Source organism: Schistocerca piceifrons, chromosome 3 (genome assembly GCF_021461385.2).
Source record: "Schistocerca piceifrons isolate TAMUIC-IGC-003096 chromosome 3, iqSchPice1.1, whole genome shotgun sequence".
NCBI classification, from domain to species: Eukaryota; Metazoa; Arthropoda; class Insecta; order Orthoptera; family Acrididae; genus Schistocerca; species Schistocerca piceifrons.
The window spans coordinates 806,079,240-806,101,828 of record NC_060140.1 but is presented as its reverse complement, the minus strand read 5'-3'; positions in this window follow the sequence as shown (position 1 = coordinate 806,101,828).

The following is a 22,589-nucleotide window of genomic DNA, read 5'->3' as shown; positions in this document are numbered from 1 at the left end:
CAGTCTTGATCTCGCGTCTCTCTCTCTCTCTCTCTCTCTCTTACTTCCCTCCACTACCAAAATCCTTCATGCATCAGTATATATCCCTACAATTGATCGCTTCTTTTGATCTAGTTGTGCGATAAATTTCTTCTATTTCCATATCGATTTAGTATCTCCTCATTAGTTATTCGACCTATCCATCTAATCTTCTGCATTATCTTGTAGAAACTCTTTTAAAAAGCCTTATTTTCTCCTTACCTGGACGATTGAACGGCCACGCCATGTTTCACTTCTCGACAAGGGTAAACTGTATACACATACATTGAGGAAAGAGTTTCTAAAAGATGGGGTCTAGTCTTCTATTATTTTATTTGCAGTAGGATTGTCGCTGTGTACGTTTTAATCTGTGTGTCGCTGAAGAAGATGCAAGCTTCCTACTTTCTTTTGTAATCAGAACTTTAATCAAAATGGCAAGGTAATATTAATCAGAACACAGGGAGGAGTTGTGATCTAAATAATGAATTTATTCATTCTTAACATGACAAGACAAATAAAATGGCTAAAGAAACGTAGCAGAAACATTTTTATTTGACAAACGCTTTCACTAATATGGGGTCTACAGTGGACAAAGTGATCAGTTGGAGATCGACACACTACACTAACCAGAGCACTAATTGCTTTATCTGACTTCATACAAGTGAATCCGGGGTATGGCACAAAAACTGCGCTACAATCAAGCATCTGTACTCTACTACCTCATAAAGAAATATATGGTTCCAAAGAACAGGTTGCTGAGAAGCATATATTGGAGATCTACGCCGTAACAGCGAATACTTCAGCCTCCTGGTGGTCAGGGCGGCACACCACGATGCGTTCGGCGACTGAAGTCATGGACGGCAGCAATCTGTTATTTACGGCGCGCGCCCGAAAAATTCAAGTACGCGGTCTCGCGTTCGGCTAATTCGGAACCTCTGAACCTCGGAGCCTCTGAACCCCGGTGGATTCCAGTGTGCAGGGTGACCATTTTGCTGGTCTGCCAAACCAGTTTGACTTCATGCCACGACTATGCGTTACGGAATATGTCAAATGTTTAGACGGCCGACTCAACACAAATAAGTACACCCACACATCACTTATTGTGTGCGTGATGCTCGAAGCAATACCTCTGACAGTTCAGATGGTGACTGGCACAGGCTCCAACTGTCACACTAGCAAAGGATACAAGTCTCACCATTTAGGTAAAGACCTGCAGTTCTTTACTAGCAATGCGCCAGTACAAGAGTGATCTTTTCTCTTTCTCTCCATTTTACTCGCCAGCTCGGCAGCAAAGCACATTTACATCTTAAGACTACTCCCACTTTAGCACAAGCCAATCACTAGCTGGAGCGCCACATTCGAAGATGGGAGACTGCCCCTTGCTCTGCATACGCAGATTTGGCCAATCAGAGACTTTGAAGTTAATTGGGCGGAAAGAAAAAGATTCAGCTTCGCGCCCTCTTACCCTCTCGTTTATGCCACGTCTTTTGTTATCAACATGCCCTGGATGGAACCACAGCCCTCCACAAAAAGATCGTTATCTCCCCTGTTGCGACCATTTCGAACTCTCCAAAGAACGGCCATAAACTCGCTAAAAGCCTCGTGACTTCGCAAGTATGTTTTGTAACGGAGTCTGGGTGTCTGGGCGCCTGTGACCTGTCCCGCGGAAATTCGCAGAAAGTCAGCTGTCTCATCAGCTTCCTGCCTAACAAGGGCTCATCCTCTGCTTTATTGCCAATCCTCAATGCTCTGTCCATTGCAGTGGCGACTCCTTGGGGCTAGTCAGCCTACCTGGACGCAGCCGCCAACCGACCGGCGCCAACATGTCTGCACAATGAGACTGCGGAACTCGGCGGTCTGCAAATGTTTTCACCCAGGTTCCGCAGAAAAAACGCTCCTCTTGGCCCTCAGCTGCCATACGCTTTTACTGCAGTCGTTTAAATCGGCACCCTATTCCTTTGAATGCAGGTAAAGCTTACTGTATTCCTTCACTAGAGCATACTAGCAAGAGTGCTAACTACTGCACGCCATATCATCATGATGTATGAAGTCATGTCGTATCCAGGTATAGCAACCAAGTAATAAAGATCAACTTCCCTAAGAACATTACGCTGCATAATACCATATTAGAAGTGAAAGTGCCGTGCAATCTCTCAAAGATACCTTTCATTTCTTCTAGTGACTAGTGAATCCACATTGTCAACAAAAGAAGCTGGGGTGTTGTAAGCACCTGAGAAGTTGTGGGGCTCCCATTTTGTCCTCTACCTGCATTTAAACCTCAGCCCCATAAAGTCGTCAGGTGTTTACATCACCTGTGATTAGTACCTGTCTAAGTATATAGGCCAAATTGGAAGATCTCTTGAAGTTAGGTTTAAGGAACATATTTCAGGTTTCGGTTCTGGTTTTACCTTGAGTTCACATTTGTCTGAAGTGAGTCACTCAGTTTCTAGTCCTCGGGCATTGGTGTGTGTTGTCCTTAGCGTAATTTAGTTTTAGTTTGATTAAGTAGTGAGTAAGCCTAGGGACCGGTGACCTCAGCAGTTTGGTCCCATAGGAATTTACCGCAACTTTCCAAATTTTTCAGTTTCTAGTATTACGACTGGTCTTATACACTGAAGAACCAAAGAAACTGGCACACATGCCTAATAACATGTAGGGTCCCGGCGAGTGAGCAGATATACCGCAACGCGACGCAGGATTGGTTCGACTAATGTCTGAAGTAGTGCTAGGGGGAATTGACTCCATGAATCCTGCAGGGCAATACACAAACATGTAATAGTATGAGAGAGCGGAGATCTCTTCTGAACAGCACTTTGCAAGGTATCCCAGATATACTGAACAATGCTCATGTATGAGGAGTCTGGTGGCCAGCAGAAGTGTTTAAACTCAGAAGAGTGTTTCTGGAGCCACTCTGTAGCAATTCTGGAAGTGTGGAGTGTCGCATTGTCCTGCTGGAATTGCCCAAGTCCGTCGGAATGTACAATGGACATGAATGGATGCAGGTGATCAGACAGGATGCTTACGTACGTGTCGCCTGTCAGAATCGTACCTAGATGTATCAGTGGTCCCATATCACTCCAACTGCACACGCCCCACACCATTACAGAGCCTCCACCAGTTCGAACAGTCCCTTGGTGACATGCAGGATCCGTGAGGTTGTCTCCATACCTGCACCCGTCCATCCGCTCGATACAATTTGAAACGAGACTCGTCTGAGCAGACAACATGTTGCCAGTCATCAACAGTCCAACGTCGGTGTTGGCGAGGCCAGGCGAGGCGTAAAGCTTTGTGTCGTGTAGTTATCAAGGGTAGACGAGTGGGACTTCGGCGCCAATGCCCATATCGATGATGTTCCGTTGAATGGTTCGTACGCTGACACTTGCTGATGGCCCAGCATTGAAACCTGCAGCAATTTGCGGAACGGTTGCACTTCCGTCACGTTGAACGATTCTCTTCAGTCGTCGTTGTACCCAGTGTTGTAGGATCTTTTTCCGGGCGCAACGATATCGGCGATTTTATGTTTTACCGGATTCCTGATATTCACGATACACTCGTGAAATGGTCGTACGGGAAAATCCCCACTTCATATATAGCATGTCAGCAACTGGAAGCAGCTAATTCCATAAATTATCTGGGAGTACGCATTAGGAGTGATTTAAAATGGAATGATCATATGAAGTTGATCGTCGGTAAAGCAGATGCCAGACTGAGATTCATTGGAAGAATCCTAAGGAAATGCAATCCGAAAACAAAGGAAGTAGGTTACAGTACACTTGTTCGCCCACTGCTTGAATGCTGCTCAGCGTTGTGGGATCCGCACCAGATTGGGTTGATAGAAGATATAGAGAAGATCCGACGGAGAGCAGCGCGCTTCGTTACAGGATCATTTAGTAATCGCGAAAGCGTTACGGAGATGATAGAAAAACTCCAGTGGAAGACTCTGCAGGAGAGATGCTCAGTAGCTCGGTACGGGCTTTTGTTGAAGTTTCGAGAACATACCTTCACCGAGGAGTCAAGCAGTATATTGCTCCCTCCTACGTATATCTCGCGAAGAGACCATGAGGATAAAATCAGAAAGATTAGAGCCCACACAGAGGCATACCGACAATCCTCCTTTCCACGAACAATACGAGACTGGAATAGAAGGGAGAACCGATAGAGGTACTCAAGGTACCCTCCGCCACACACCGTCAGGTGGCTTGCGGAGTATGGATATAGATGTAGATGTAGATCGCTGCCTTGGAGATGCTGTGTCGCATCGGTCGCGCGCCGACTATAACACCACGTTTAAACTCACTGAAATCTTGATAACCTGCCACTGTAGCAGCATTAACCGATCTAACAACTGCGCCAGACACTTGTCTTGTATATGCGTTGCCGACCGCAGTGCCGCAGTTTAATCTTAGAATTTGAATACGTATGCCTATACCAGATTCTTTGGCGCTTCAATGTATTTCGCACAGGGAACGTACGGGTAACGTTCTTAAAATCCTGCTGGATCTGTCGTGCTTTAAGAAAATGTTCAAACCAAACACTTGATTCTTAAACTGAATAAAGGCATATAGGAATTTTGCGTAACTTTGATTACTCTTAAACAGATAATAGCTGCGTTTGCTCGGCCTCTTCCTCTTACCATCTCTTCCTTGATGCCTTTATTAGGGCTATTCTCCGTTTTGAAAGTTTTGAAATTTTTTAATTTTTTAAAATCTGTACGAATTTTAAATCTAAATGCTATGTTTATAAACGGCCCACAATACGTCTGTGAGTTACTCACTGGACATTTCCCATCTTTATTAATATGTTTACTTCTGTACGCTCGGTTCCCAACCGTTTTCTTCAAGTTTATCGGATGTTATTTACACTTCCGCGCACGCGCCGCTTCCCTCGGGCCTGTGTTTTGATATCCAGTCAGTCCGCGTACGGAAGTCGGAGCGTTTCATCCCGGCGCGGCTTCAGCTGAGGTACCGTTTATTCTAATCTTTGTCTCCCCCCCCCCCCGTTCTCCCCTCTTTTCGGTGCTTTTTATAATCTTTTCTCTCGTCCAATTTTGTCATGGGTTCCAGTTTCACTACCGCGTTTGAATCCATGACTATCGCTTTTTGCGAAATTTCCCAAATTTTAAAGAAAGAGTTGAGATTGTACGGAAAAGTGGCTTGACCAGCGTAAAGTAAGCAGTCAGTCTTCCATACACTTTTTATCACTGTGATATGGTTTTTTGGGTAATACTGTTTGCGATCTTTCTCCTTTTTATTCAGATGATGTAATTTCAATAACGAAACCAGTCATACCTTTAATAAAGTATTTACAACATCTGCAACGGCTTTTACTGAACTTGATTTTGTAATTTATCTTTAAAGTGTTATTTTGTTCCATTGTAATTTGAACTATAGGTACATGGAACATGTTGGTGCTGTGGCTTCGAATGTTGTTACTAAATGTGAACCGGTAAGGTTTTCTTACGATTATTGTGCTTATTTTAAATGACGTACTTTGGAAACGTTTTGCTTAATATTTTAATAACGGTGTTCAGTAACAGCGTTATCAGCAAACGGTGTCACTGCTGAATTACAGTCACGCCTCTTCCACTCCACAGCCTATGTTTCTCCTCAAAATACCACCGTACTACAGTTCCAATGAGCTTAAGTTGTTGCTATAAGGCGGACGTTGGCCATGTCAACAGTAAACTCAATTCAAAGTACTGAGTTCAGCATCGCCTATTATCTGTATAATTTCGAGCCTAAAGACTATGAACACGCACCGTATCTACTGTGCTTTCAATGATGGCGTTATTCAGGAGTATTACTCAATAAACGTTACACGACGCATGTCTGGCTGGCAGCGCCACAGAAGGGAAGGGCGGGGGAGGAAGGAGGGACGCTACGGTCGCAGGTTCGAATCCTGCCTCGGGCATGGATGTGTGTGATGTCCTTAGGTTAGTTAGGTTTAAGTAGTTCTAAGTTCTAGGGGACTGATGACCTCAGAAGTTAAGTCCCATGGTGCTCGGTGCCATTTGAACCATTTTGAGGAAGGAGGGAGGAAGGGAGGGAAAGGGAGAAGGTGTGTTTTATTCTAGGTGTACTTGATCCACGAGAACTCAAGTACCTGGAAAAATATTAAGATGGCGTAAATGTATACATCACTCTGGGATTAGGCCTTACGTTGTTCCTATTGCTAGCTACAAGGTAGTACGAGGAGCGATCTACGATCGTGGCACATGTTATCAGCATGGCGGCAGTCCCTGGCGCCGTTATTGCCAGTATAGATGAATTCTGATGGTGCTTCTGCTTCTTTATCCAAGCAGCTCTTCATTTGGCCTCAGAAGAGCCGGGTGGGCACCGTGCCATACCGACATAACTCAGGCATAAATCTGAGGAGATACCGAAAAACCAAACCCATCCCGCACCAAAGGCAGCTACGCTAATCATTCGGCTGCGGAAGCGGTGCAGAAAAGACGACATTTCACTAGTTGTTTATTGTAAAATGTACGGTATGCATGCTTGTGCCTGGAGTATAACCACCAGATACGTAGTAAATATATGGCAAGAATATGCTAACAATGGCCAGAATGAGAAGACGGACGACTAAGTCTCATTACGACTGAAGGACATGTAATCAGCCGGCCGCTGTGGCCTTAGCTGTTCTAGGCGCTTCAGTCCAGAACCGCGCTGCTGCTACGGTCGCAGGTTCGAATCCTGCCTCGGGCATGGATGTGTGTGATGTCCTTAGGTTAGTTAGGTTTACATAGTTCTTAGTCTAGGGGACTGATGACCTCAGAAGTTAAGTACCATAGTGCTTAGAGCCATATGAACCATTTGACATGTATTCATTTTTTATAAAACAAAGCAAACTGTTTTTAAGAAATATGACGGCTTCCGCTATTATTTACGGATCTTTCTACACGATGATGATTTTACGTCTGGCATTTCATGGGGAGCGAATTTTATTTTTTTAATGGCCAATGTTGAGCTTGACGTCATGCAATATACAAGGTGTTACAAAAAGGTACGGCCAAACTTTCAGGAAACATTCCTCACACACAAAGAAAGAAAAAATGTTATGTGGACATCTGTCAGGAAACGCTTACTTTCCATGTTAGAGCTCATTTTATTACTTCTCTTCAAATCACATTAATCATGGAATGGAAACACACAGCAACAGAACGTACCAGCGTGACTTCAAACACTTTGTTAGAGGAAATGTTCAAAATGTCCTCCGTTAGCGAGGATACATGCATCCACCCTCCGTCGCATGGAATCCCTGATGCGCTGATGCAGCCCTGGAGAATGGCGTATTGTATGACAGCCGTCCACAATACGAGCACGAAGAGTCTCTACATTTGGTACCGGGGTTGCGTAGACAAGAGCTTTCAAATGCCCCCATAAATGAAAGTCAAGAGGGTTGAGGTCAGGAGAGCGTGGAGGCCATGGAATTGGTCCGCCTCTACCAATCCATCGGTCACCGAATCTGTTGTTGAGAAGCGTACGAACACTTCGACTGAAATGTGCAGGAGTTCGATCGTGCATGAACCACATGTTGTGTCGTACTTGTAAAGGCACATGATCTAGCAGCACAGGTAGAGTATCCCGTATGTAATCATGATAACGTGCTCTATTGAGCGTAGGTGGAAGAACGAAACTAAAATGAGCTCTAACATGGAAATTAATGGTTTCCGGACACATGTCCATATAACATCTTTTCTTTATTTGTGTGTGAGGAATGTTTCCTGAAACTTTGGCCGTACCTTTTTGTAACACCCTGTATGTTAATGACGTAAGCTCAGTCACTTGAAAATGGCATAAAATGCCGAGACCTGGGTCTTAATTAAGTAAACAACAATACAGTCAAATGGCGGTGTGTTCATTTAAAAAGAACTTTTATCAATTGGTACAATCGTTTCCCATAGGACGGCGGGTCAGCGTCGGCCAGCAGTCTCTGATGCAGCAATTGAACGTGTTCGGCAGTTTTACAAACGGTGTCCACACTAAACATTTGTAAATAAAAATTGAAAATAAACAGCATTCAGTGCTGTATCAAACATTTCTGTACGTTATTCACTTTTCACAATTAAAGGTTACTTTTGTATGACTAATTTACACACACTCTGTATTGTGGTCCGCTAATACGTAACCAGTGAAAACTTAGAACAGTGAGTTTGTTCTCAGGTGACGCATACAGTTCTACATGCAACGGCCGCCGTTCGGCACGTCCGAAAGCTTTCGAACAACCGAGAGCGGCATTTGTCCCTATAGCATCTGGCGCTCTTTTCATTCGCAAGTGGTGGACTGTGTCCACTGCCCATCCGGCTCTAAAACAGACGCCTGTTGGCGCTAATCGTAATAAATCGAGGGCTCAATCGCTGCCGAAATAATAACAGTAAAAAAGGGCCGGGCTGGGAAAAGCAGGGCGGTGCGACACGAGTCCATATCGCGATGCACCGCTCGCGGGCGCACACGGGCAGAGTTACGAGTGCAGGATGACAGGGGCCCGCGTAATTGGCTATGACGCCAATGGCGGCGGCGGACAGCGCGCATATCGCGTCGTCGATAATTTATAATGGCGCCGCCGCGTGTCACAGGCCGGTGGTGCCTCGAGCCGCTAATTAATACCAGGTTCAGTCCGACACGGCGGCTCCACCAGCAGAACCCGATCCAGCCGCCAGGGGTTCTGTGCGGTGGTGGTGGTGGTAGTAGTAGTAGAGTTACGCGCTGCGCGGATTCAATTACCTGCGTGCGCGTGAATTTGTCATCCTGCATCTGCTCTGCTTCGAACCGGGTCCGATACGGCACGGGCGTAATGTCCCCCCGTGCTGCAAAAGTTACAAATTGTCATTTTCCATCTACTGTGAATGCAACATTACACTGTGCCTCGGCGCTGTACCAGATACTCCATATTAGATCGCTATACATTCGTTTTTAATTCATTAATTCACCGGGTTTCTAGAAGCGTATTACAGATTGCTCAGTACATCTCGTATGATCCTAATTGATTTCGTAGTACCTAACGCTTCCACACTTCCCTCGGAGTTACACACCTACACGAAACCGCAGTAATTATTTCCAGAATTTGAATACATGCTAGATTCAAGTACAGTCTAGGCTGCTGTGCAGGCTGTTTCAAAAAGATTCATGCGATTTGACGAGACTGTATCTCCTACATGGGTGAATACAAAAACTTGGCATGAATTTTGAAATACGCGTCGAAAACAAGAGCGCTCTTTAACGCTTAGTTGTAAGTTACTCGGTTACAGGAATCACGCACCAGTACATGTTGGACACCACGCTTTTTCCGCAGTTGCAGCGACACGCCAAAAATATCAGCAAAACGGAGCACCACCGCACTAGTATATACATTTCTTAGCAATGACCTCCCTGAAGTGTGACGATACGAGTCGCAGCTCCCGCTTAAATATTATAACTAGTTACAGTACATATCGCACCCCCGAAAAGCAAAGTGGCAAGTCGAAAAACTGCAGTATTTAATTTTTATCCCTGAAAAATACGCCATGGAGGCAGCCTCCACTGTATATCGGAAGCTATTGCAGCAGTGCAGGTTTCAATAGCACCTCAGAAAACGGCCGTGATGACAATTTTTACAGCTGTGGCGCTATAGTAGATCGCCGAGGCTTTACCTCGACAGCGCTCGCTGGTAGCCGCTTTTCCTCTCCACCAACGGACGTGACGATATTAAATAATCGCTCGATGTAATAGGGAGAAACGTTATACCGCACCAGCCCCAATTATTTTTTTCGAGCTGCAGCAGGGAGGGAAAAAAGGAAGAAATTTCACGTCACCAGGCTGAAGCGCTGTCACGATGCCGAAATTGGACGCAATTCAACGATCCACTCTGCCCAGTTTTATCGTTTTATTAAAACAATACGGGGCGCGCACTGATGAAACACGTGTAGCCTACGTGGGACAGCACGTTACAGTCGAATTATTGTTTACAAAATATACACAATGGGGCAATGTAGCTTAAAGGATAAGTGGCACATGATTTTATTCATATGCAGCATACTTTACTCGCAGTTACTATTTATGTTTAAAAATGCACGTTCAGTACTTGTAGCTTGTAATGCAAAAAATTATGATTCAAATCGTATTGGCTTCAACGAACACAGTAAACCGGTTCATTTGTATATCGAAAACATACGCCGGGTTCCATCAGATGCTATGATCAGTCAACAGAGAATTTCTCACACTGTTATCCTGAGTGTGTCTCGTTACCACTTATCCTGTAGTCATTGCCTACAGCCAGTTGTCTGTACGCTGTGTCGGTAAGATGCCCCTACGAGTCTCATGCCAAAGATTCGACATTTCTCAAAGTCAGAAAGATCGCGATGAGCCGCACTAGTGCTTCTTGTGGACACGCTCACTTCCGATATCCACCCGAATTGTTCCAGTGACTATAGGAACGTCCAATTGTCGTCATTAACTGACACTATTCTTCGTCTGTAGGAATGACTGGGGATACTGAAAATAAGCTAGCATAATAATGAAATATTAATCTACATATCTCACAGGCATGAGAATACTGAAGTTTAAATTGCAGCATTCAGTCAAGGCATTCGGGTTGGAATAAGTCTGTGTCGTATCACGCACGCTCCTGGCTGCAACATAACACAATCCGCATATTTTCGTGGTTTTAAGTAACTCCATTACCTTTTGGTTTAGTATGTTGATTAGGCTCTCGCTCAAGAAAATATGGTTCAAATGGCTCTGAGCACTATGGGACTTAACATCTGAGGTCATCAATCCCCTAGAACTTAGAACTACTTAAACCTAACTAACCTAAGGACATCACACACATCCATGCCCGAGGCAGGATTCGAACCTGCGACCGTAGAGGTCGCGCGGTTCCAGACTGTAGCGCCTAGAACCCCTCGGCCACCGCGGCCACCTCGTTCAAGGAAAAAACCTCTCTGTTGCCGAATTATTTTCGTCACTCACAAAGGGAGAAAAAGAAGATGAATATATTTTCTCTTTTTCCTGTGGCTGTTTTGTAGACCGCACGCAAACCTACTACCGTGGTCATATTTGTCTGAGGTTTGAAGAATATGAGGTGAGTTTTCTCATATTTGGGTATTCGGAGTACTGTAACTCAAAATTTATAATACATGTGGTAAATAAAGAAAATCTTTTGAAATATAATGACTGTGAGTGGATCTAAAACAAATGTCTGAATTTTTTTTATTTCATGAAACTCACGAGCAACAATATCAAAACGTTAATGGACTGAAAATAAGGGTAGGAACAATGACCAGTAGCAAAGAGACGACCACTGCAGGAATAAAAATACACAATTTACACCTTACAGGTTATATTAGCATCAGTACAAACGTTACTGATGAAGGAATTACGGTGGTGAATGTATTGTTCTAAAATTTCTTTCCGTGATGACGGAAACGGTGTAATGAGGCAACGCGTTTCAGGTAGTGGCCGATGCTCAGTTAAAAGAAGACATTGTTGTGATCAAGCACCACAGCAGCGGTAAAACCGCGGAAGAAGAGAGAATTGGAAATATTGGACTCCAACTAATGCAAAGCGCCTGTCACAATTCAAATCCGAATAACATGAATATTCCTCTGAATACTAAACTCTACGGGATCAGAAAAAATATCTTGAAACATGTTATAATATATCGATTAAAACTGTTACTGAAGCAATACTTCACAATATACAGCATTTGTAAGCACTGACATTCATGTAAAAGTAGCACTGAGCAGACAGTATTTAAAAGGAAACTCTTTCAAATTTTACTGTGTTAGGCTGGAACGTAAAGAGAATCGTAGAGCCCGCAAAAATTGTTATGGCAATTGAGTGCCGACCTAATAAGTAGTCATCAGTATGAAACTCCACTTCCTGTTCCATTTCCATGAAGGGACACGTTGGGTAATACGGGTCAGGTAAAAGCTGGAGACGTAGGGCGATATAGAACAGGGAAAAAAGGCGCTGATACACATAGTTGGCAAAGGTTGCGGTTTATTTCCCGGAAAAGATAAGTGAGCGACTTGTAGCTCTTGCGACACTGTGGGTCACTCGTGGTCAGATAACGTTCAAGGTCCACCTTGGGCCACAAGCCGCAGTTACAAACCGTCTCCCAACCTTTAGGTGTCGAGGATTTCAAATTGAGTATTTTGAGGTAAAGAAGTAATGATTGGAGATCAGCTTTTAGTTACTTATGACAAACAGCTTTTACCTTAAGTTCATAATAACTGCTCAAAGTGGTGAACGTCAGTCTCACTGCATAGCCACTGACGATCTGAACACTGTGTTTAAAATCATTGGCCTCATCGTTTGCATGTGTTGTCTATAATCGCTGCTCCACCAAGTGGATATTAATCGAAGCGTGCATTTTATGAGCAAATTTAAGTTTTATTGCCGACTCTTTTCCCATTCTGCTTAAAAAAGGCTCCTCAAATTCTACTGTGCGAACATTCGTTATCGAACACCTTTGCCAGTTATCTGTAGCCTGAACGACCCATTTTCTCCCGAGTTTCTAGCTACAGCGATAAATTTCTTCGTTAGGACGACACGTGCCGCGAAGTGTTTCTATGTACCTACGATCATATTTCCAACCACTACACTGCGCCATACGAGGGTGGTTTGATAAGTCTGCTAAACTTCCATGAAAGAATGGAATATCTTTGTTGCGTCTTTATGGTTGGTAAGCTTTATTATTCCAAGGATCGTACAAAGAATTTCATCAATGTACTTCGTACAGTTCACTGTTGAGAGCCGTCTCAATTGGTTTGTGTGTCGACTCCGGTTGAATACAGACAAAATAGGATTTCGTGCTGTTATTAAAAATTTTCATTTTAAGTGCTGGACTGCCACACAAATCAAAACAGAACTGCTCCATCATTGAGGACCATTTAATTTTAGGTTAGTGAATTTAAAGTCCCGAAGACGAAGCACACTCCGTCCGTCCAACTGAGGTCACCACATAGGGAACCACTGACAAAATACATAATATGGTAATGCAAGACCACCATATTAAAAATTGGTGATATTTCTGAGACAGTATGGATCGCAACTGAAAGTGCATTTTATCCTGCACGGAGAGTTGGCTGTGAGAAGCTGTGTGCAAGATGTGTGCTCGCGATTTCTTACAGTCAGTGGTGTTTAATCGCAATCTGCAATACTTTTTGCGCCGATTTGTGACTGTTGATGAAACCTGGATCCGTGATTACACACCAGAGTCAAAACTGCAGTCATAACGATGGGCAAAGGGGTAGGTGAAAGCGCACCGAGGAAGGTAAAGACCATCTTGTGAGTTGGTAAGATGATAGCTACTGTTTTTTTGGGGTTCCCAAGGAATAATCCTCACAGATTACACGAAAAAAGGCAGAACTGCAATTGGACCCCATTATGCTTCATTGTTGGATCATTTCAAACTTGCGTTAGTGAAGAGAGACCAAAGCTGGCATGCAAAAAGTACTTGTTCACCAGGGTACTGAACCATTCAACATGTCAACAATAACAAGGTGAACGTGCATGAACTGGGCTTTGAATTGGTTTTTCACCCAAGATATTCACCAGACTTAGCCCCACGTGGCTTCTTCCTGTTTCCTAACTTGAAACTTTGTCTTGCTGGTAAGAGGTTATCAACAAATGAGGAAGTGATAGTTGCAGTCAACGAGTATATTGCAGAGTTTGACAGAACCTATTTTTCTGATGCGATGAAAAAGCTGTAGGATCGCTAGACCAAGTGTGTATCCCTCAAAGGAGACCATGTCGAGAAATAAAGTGAGTTGTTACAAAACAAACATCTTTTCTCGCTTTTTTACCAGAATTGTCAAACCAACCTCGTACGTTAAATGCATGCCTGCGTGGTCCTGTAATAAGTAATGCTCCATCTTAGATAATCATTCATGAAGTGAAAACTGTGGTGAGCTTCATCGCGAGTGGACACATCACTGACGATTTAATGTTGTTCTTCAAGGTTGCAGGACCGATGTCGTTGCTCAGTCAAGACGTACTGCCTGAAATATTCACTCTCGACCATTCGTCCCATCACAAAATACTCATCACAGAATCTTCTACGTGTGTATAATTTTAAACTTTAAGATTTGGGACACACAGTATTCAACAAGCTGCGTGTGGTTAATAGCGGAGAGTACATAGAATACGAAAAACATAGCTCCATTCCTGACGCAAGACGTATGTGGAAACCACAATATGTCTAATTTAAAGTGTTGCCACTACACGAGGTATTTGTTGGAGTGAGCTAGTCTTCGAACGTTCGCCCTCAGAAATTTAAGAATACATTTTTCATAACACACAATGGAATTTTTGTACCGTCCTGCTGTTTATACATACACTTCCTTGCGGCCCCACGAGCTATTCCTACGTCCCATCAATTCTCTACATGGAGGATGACGTTTTGAGATTTGTTTGTGATTATGAAGAGGGAGGTATACCAAACAGTTTTGCTATATTTTCTTGAATTCAAGACATGTAAGTGCAATCAATGATGCCAGTAGTACGAGATGCAGAAGTGGAATGTAATCAAAATTTGGTGCCCATCAAATCAAAACAAAGAATATCACGAGAAAAGATGACAAGAGCCAGCACTCAGAAAAGCAAAGTATATTAAGTCTACAGCGGAATGAGAAAATAAGTAGCGAATATCAGTTGAAGTTGCAGAATCAGTTTCAATTTCTCTAAGAACCGGAAGATGAAAGAGAATTTTAAGAGGAGGAGGAAGAAGAAAAAAAAAAAAAAACCCGGAAACACAGTGATTGAAACAGCGAATTTAAAGATGCAAGAAAGGAAAGGGAGGGATGAAATATGGTTGAACGAGAAAAGCAAAGAGACGATAAACAAAGAGAGAGTACAAACAGGGGATGATAGATAACTTCTTACAGTCTAGAGAAGAAGAGAAAACAGGCAGCAAACAGAAAAGCCTGAAGAACAAAGAACCAATATATAAGAGAATTCTATAGACGTACAGAAAATTCAAGGTGAGAATACAAACCAACTGCAGGTATAGAAACAATGGAGGGGGCTTGGTGGCCAGCTAAGAACACGGCATCAACAAATGGTAGGGCTATTTCGAAGAATTGTTCGAAATAGTCCTTTCATATGTTCATGACGTGTCCCTGCATGGCCGGCCGTGGTGGCCGAGCGGTTCTAGGCGCTACAGTCTGGAACCGCGCGACCGCTACGGTCACAGGTTCGGATCCTGCCTCGGGCATGGATGTGTGTGATGTCCTTAGATTAGTTAGGTTTAAGTAGTTCTAAGTTCTAGGGGATTGATGACCTCGGAAGTTGAGTCCCATAGTGCTCAGAGCCATTTGAACCATTTTTTGTCCCTGTAGGGAAAGAGGTGCCAAAGAAACTAAGACCCATGAAGAACACCGATCAAAAGTAGAGGAGCCTACAGTGAGGGAAATGGATGAAGTTCTTAAACAAATGAAGAACAATATGGCCCAAGGAACCGATAGCAACAGAACTGCTGAAATAGGGTGGAGAAGCATGCAGGAAAGCATTGTATGGAATAATTTTGCAGTTATGGAGAAATGAAAAAATGACTATGGAATGGCAACAAGTAGTAATATGTCCAATATACAAAAATGGAAAAAGAACCAGGTGTGTACATTGCAGGGATATATCATTATTACAAGATAGATGATGATATATAGTTTTCATTAACTCCCATTTATTCTTTGCCCTAGTCGCCACGTAACAGTCTTCCATGAATTTTGAATCGCATAAAAGCTGACTCATCACTTAAATTATTCAAAAATGGTAGATTAAACTGATCCATAATGCAATTACTTAGTAAATTTTAAGAACTAACAGAAAATGTCTCCAGACGACCTGACTCTCTTCGTTCAAGAAATAACGATAAAACCTTATTAACAGAGGATAAGCCTCTGCCAATGCACCTTCAAATAATTGTTTCTTTTGGACGAATGGAAGGTGATTGGCAGCTCAAGCACAGTGTTAAGCAGATAACACCCTGCCTCTAGACTCAACATAAAAAAAACCAATCTTCTACTTAAAGCAAAAGAATGGGCCAGTATTCATTTATGCAAAGGAAAACGGCATAGGAGTAACATGCTAATCCACGTGAGAGATAATGACTAGCAATAACGCTGAACCTCAATTAAAATTGTACGGAACATTAATTGATTCCAGAATTTCAGGTAGAAAGCACGAAACATTCACATAAGAAAATAATAGGTCGCTGGCACCTGATTTGCTAACGAAGTGAGTACAAAAATTAACAAAATATTTTGCCTTGCCTCAGAGCTACATAAACAATGGATAAATTTCACGATAGTGACAGTTTGATGGCCAGGACTCTCACACGTAGTTTCACATTCACACTAGCACCAAAAACAGAAAAGAAACGAGAAGAGTTAAAACAACCACCATAACCACATATAGTCACCAAAAAGGTATGTTCGCCTCGGCACAGAAGCAAGGATTTCTCCAAACGTCCAGAAAATAAGCACGAGGCCGAATGGATTAGCATGCAGAGTAAACCGCAAAAATTCCACAGTTTCGAAAGTAATGAAAAGAACAGACAAGAAATTGCAAATTGAAAGAACACTGCAGTCCTGAAATAACCACACCACAAGCATGGACTAGCCACATCCTGTGGTACAATCACACAAAGCACCCACACAAGGAAAAGAATCACAGAAAAACACCCATACAAGGAAAAGTTGCGAACGCTCAGCGATAGAAATCAGGAATAACACACACGCGAATGGAACTTAATTTAAAATCTGCCGGTAACGAAAGGAACTGAAGAACGAGGAACTGAAGAACGAGGAGCTGAAGATTCACTGGTTTTTCTAGCGCGTGGTTGAAGCTACACACAGCAAAAAACATGAAAATGCGGGAAAATTGGTTATTTCAGAGAAAGATCTATCCACATAAGAAGATAACTGTAAAATAGTGACAAAAGAAAGTTCAGAGAACTCGAAACAGGACACGAACACGCAGGATCGAACAGACAAAGGCACATGTACAAAGGAGATAGAAATTGCAGAATAAACTGAAACTAATGGAAAAGAGAGAATAATAACGCAAGAAACACAAACACATGCACATTCACACTGAGGAAGCAAGAGTACAAGCCGAAATCAATCGTAGTTTGTCCACCACGTTTCCAAGTTAGTAAGTTGGCTGAACAAAGCAACTGCCTATATAAATCGAATCATGGCAAAAATCCTAGCACTCCCTTTGTTGATTAAATAATACCACATGATTGCTAAGACCTAAGGCTGTAAAAGAAATGGATTAATACTTCAGCTAGGCTGAGACTTACACAGTCTCAATCACCTTACTAAAGCTATTGCAGAAGAGCTTTTACGAGTAACCTAACCCACCAGCATCCCTGGAACCGGTGCCTAGCACGCTAACAAAATCGAACTCTACACAGGTAGCAGAAGTGGCCGGAGAAAACCTTTCCCCACCGTCCCAACTGAAATAAAATAGCATTTCGACCAGAGGTAGTCTGACATCTTTGACCCATCCCCTAAAGTGCCACGCTAACTGACGGAAACTACAACCAAAGCCAAACACTTCGAAAACGCAATACACAGGCACATGCCATTCAGAGAGGGGCTGAATAGGAAAGTAACGAAAGACTACAGTATTAAAACATCATACACAAGGTGTGGAAAATAGAGGTAACACAGGTACTTAATCAATCTACAAATAAACGCGAAAAGGATTTTCAGAACAGACATAGTTGCAGAACATGTGTGAAACTGTAGCTGATGAAAGGCAAAACCTGTTGCTCGATTTTATTCCTGCACGATTTACTACTTCAGCGAGAGTGTGGCTAATGATTTTGAAAATGTAGTTAGCGCAAGTAAAATATTATGAAACGGCTCATATTATGTAACACATATATTTGCACGGATTCTCTTACTATGACTGTTACCATATAACTTACAGAGAAAAACCTTGAAGAGCACCGGGGCGGATTTTCGAAAGGTATGTGAACGACGGACCAGAGATATGCATTCTCGGCCAAGTAATTGAAAAGATGGGGGAGTTTTATAGGAAGGTATACTGCCTATTTATATATTCCAAGAAATTCTATGATAGTATTCACAAAGGCTGCATATATAAGATAATGGAGGACTCAGGGATATCTTCGATATTGGTCAGGCTAAACAGAATGCGCACTGAGAAAACGAAATGTAAAGTGAAGGTTGAAGGCAAAGAGTCTGAGTGACTTCAGTGAAGACAGGCTTCAAACAGAGAGAATGCATCTCCCCAGCCTATTTAACTTGATACTGGAGAAGACATTTAAACGAGCGTCATCGATTTGAAGGGATGTGAACGCAAGTCTTCAATTGAATCTGTTAGCGTGTGCCGATCATACAGCCGGTACAGCAGAAGAGGAAGATGAACTTACAACACTAAAGGCTAATAGAAGAGGCACAAAGAGTGCGTTTGACGGTCACCCAATATAAAAATGAGTGTGTGACTGTAACAGGAAACATTGAAGAGGGAACAGAGGGTTTATTAGCAACAGAAGATATAGACTTGCTACAGATTACGTCCTTGAAACATCCAGGAACTGCTGTTAATGCGAACAACGACACGAAGGAGGAGATAATGAAGCGGTAAAATCTACAGAGGTGTCTATTCTCAATAGGCAAACTATTCAGCAGCAAACTACCAACAAGAAAAACAAAATTGCGCATCCACAAGACAACTGTGCAACCGGTATTAATGTATGGGGCTGAAACATGGTCACTGAGCAAGAATATGTCGAGAAAAATTATGACATCCGAAAACAACGTGTTAAGAAAAATATTTGGAACTATGTCAGAAAACAGAATTTTTATATGAAGGAAGCACACTCCTGTAAGGTACCCTTGTTGTGCTGTGGAGCGATATGTATGGCTGGAAATTAACACGTCGAACGCCGCGATAGCAGTATAGAAACTGTTATTGTTCCAAGATGACCGGATTCGACAGACTTGTGCTGCCATCATCTGATGTTATTGAACTTGTTATAAAAGAGCCCTGTTACATTAATTCAAAGCACAAAAGGCACTCCACAGTTACGCAGCTTGATAAAAAACATGTAGGTGATAAAATGCACGCAGTTGATAACTTCCTCGTATCATACCGGCGTCAGACATGACTAACCCAAGCTTGCCGAACTGGACTGTACTACAGGCGGATACTAACAGAGAGGCGGCAGGTCCGCTACGAAGTTACTTATTTCGCCGTTGGGTGGCATAAGTAACGACAAGTACTGAGAAGAGAAAAACGTCGATATGCAGCAGAATTTTGGAACATACTTTTGTATACTGTGTTCGAACACTATGAATTGCCTCAAAGAAAACGGTCTATTGACACACAATCAACACGGATTTAGAAAACATCGTTCTTGTGAAACACAACTAGCTCTTTACTCCCACGAAGTGTTTAGTACTGTAGATTAGGGACTTCAAATTGGTTCCGTATTTCTGAATTTCCGGAAGGCTTTTGACACTGTACCACACAAGCGGCTTGTAGTGAAATTGCGTGCCTATGGAATATCGTCTAAGTTATGTGACTGGATTCATGATTTCCTGTCAGAGAGGTCACAATTCGTAGTAACTGACGGAAAGTCATCGAGTAAAACAGAAGTGATTTCTGGAGTTCCAGTGTTATAGGTGTTACATGACAATAATACTAATTTACTATTTCACAAATGCAAGCCTATTTCGTCCTACCCGATCAACATCAAATGTACCAGAACGTACCTGCAATTTCGGTTACAGGAATAACCCATCCACACTCAGCAGCCTTCACATGCTGCGTCACATTAAATTGGTTGGCAGAAAGCACGCCATTTATATTAATTATACAACTCTTACCGACAGGTGGCGTCTGGTACATTTGTTACATTACATATGCACATACTGCCTTTAGTAGATTTTTCTAATTTGCTTTTATCTCTAAAAATACTTAGTTAAGATCTATCTTATGAGCTCTAATTTTGACAAGTACAGATTTTAACTTTGACAACTATAGATCTTAACTAAGTATTTTTAGAGATAAAAGCAAATTAGAAAAAATACTTAATACACTATGTGCATATGTAATGTAACAAATGTACCAGACGCCACCTGTCGGTAAGAGTTTTATAATTAATATAAAAGACGTGCGTTCTGCCAACCAATTTAATGTGACGCAGCATGTGAAGGTTGCTGAGTGTGGACAGGTTACTCCTGTAATCGAAATTGCAAGTACGTTCTCGTACATCTGATGTTGATCGGGTAGGACGAAATAGGCTTACATTTGTGAAATAGTAAATTAGTATCATTGTCATTTTAGATCTAAAGATGGTTCTAGAGGAACCGAAACCGGTCATGTGAATAAACATTTTTGCAATCAAGACGGATTATAAGTAAGTAACAGTGTTTAAATATTGAAATTTCTCTCTTCATGTATCTTCGAAGCATTTTTAATGAATAACTTCAGGACCAGCTTCCTGTATTTTCTGTGCTGCGCCTGGTGGTGTTTTGGGCGGTTGCATTTTCTATAGGTTATCCAATGTTGTCATAAAATATGAATCTTCATTAGGGGGTCCTATTAGATACGCAGACTTGATCGTTGGGATTCTCTGAATTTCACAACAATCTTCTGCGTTTCTTGTGCGTTTGCGACAATCTCTCACATGCAGTCATGCAGTCTGTTCTCATCATAATGGATGGAGTGATGAACAAACATTTGTACACAGAAACACAGCAGATACGAATCAGTAGTGTAATAAAACGAGAACGTACTGTGTATTTCTGAATGGCAAGCCCGATTGAAGATTTTTGTTGCATGCTGAGTATGTGAACAACCGATTTAGCAGATACATAAAAGCATCGCATCTATTAACGACTCTGGCCAGTCTGAAAAATCCCAAAATATTACGTGTTTGACCTGTGGGTGTTGAATTGAAATTTTACTCTGTTTCGTATTTCGCGTTTAGTATTCACACCGTGATAATACATTCTGTTAGCATTTAAAGAGGAGCTGATAGACTTATTTTCGAATCTCTTTTTTAACTCATCAGTAACAATTAGGGATTAACTAGGCACAACCATGTTTATCTGCCATTTATCAAATGAAAGCGTATCTTAAAGGTGCGAGGTGCTGTTCTCGCGCGTGTCTGACTTTTGTTCTACATAGGTGGGGTTAGTTCATATGAAATGAGCTTGTAAAAAATGGTTGAAATGGCTCTGGGCCTATGGGAATTGACATCTGAGGTCATCAATCCCCTAGAACTTAGAACTACTTAAACCTAACTAACCTAAGGACATCACACACATCCATGCCCAAGGCAGGATTCGGACCTGCGACCGTAGCGGTCGCGCGGTTCCAGACTGAAGCGCCTAGAACCGCTCGGCCACTCCGGTCGGCCAATGAGCTTGTCCAGTTCTGATCCCAATATGAGAAAGAAATTATATAAACAGAAATATTTATGCACTCAGACAACAAACAAGCTCCAAATTAGTTTTGAGCAACATTCAGTTTGAGGACCGTTATCGACAGTGACAGCTAAGCATAAGGAATAACCAATGTTTCCAGCAGCTTCTGAATGCTAAGTCGCTCTCACTTCAGCCACTGTGGAAAGAAAATTTATTTCCTTGCACGAAACCAGAGTACGTGAAGTTTCACACTTGACCGAGTGCATGCTATAACAATTAAAACAACATTTTCTTTATAAGATGGGTCACCGTCCGGGTCTGCCGAGTGCAATCAGCCCTTGTGAGACGAACTGAGGAGCTACTTGGCTGAGAAGTAGCGGCACCGGTCACGAAAACTGACAACGGCCGAGACAGATGTGCGCTGGCCACATGCCCCTCACTATCAGCATTTGGTGACGCCTAAGGGCTGAGGATGACACGGCGGCCGGTCGGTACCATTAGGCGTTCATGGCCTGTTCGGACGATATTTGTTCGTTTGTTTTCTTTATAATAATAGAACAATCACCCGCCTTCGTAGGCGAGGTAGCTGACGCCCGCTAGCAGTGGCGGACTAGTCTGAGGTCAGCCGGTTCGAAACCTGGTGGTGGAAACCTTTCACTTACCATACTCAATCAGCAAAGGGAGGAGAGGTGGCGGCGTAAGTTTCTGATCATATGTCTTTGCGCCAATGTTCTGGATTGAATTCCGAGCCTCTGTAGAGTGTGTCACGAAGTGAGGACATGACAGACTGTAGGTCGGATGGGCACGTTAAGCTAATCGCAGGACTAGATTACGTGCGGAAACCGGGTTTCACCCTCTCCAGCTCCTTAAACCATAACACAAACTCAACACCGCACGTTACAAGCACTTGTCACGGTCATTTACACGACACAGAGACTTGACACTTCATAATAGGTCGGAAGAAGGCAATGGCAAACCAGTTCCACTACGTCCTTATCCAGAACGGCGATGAAGGATTTCTGCGTCTGATCCGCTGCACTCATCCCCTGAATATGTACGTAATAGAGCAAACAGAGGACATTCAAAGAACAACACCTTATTTCCTCCCACGTAAGCGCAAAAACGTCACTGAGCTGCTTGTCAAACTCCAGTGGCAAACGTAAAAGAAACCTCGTTATGCATT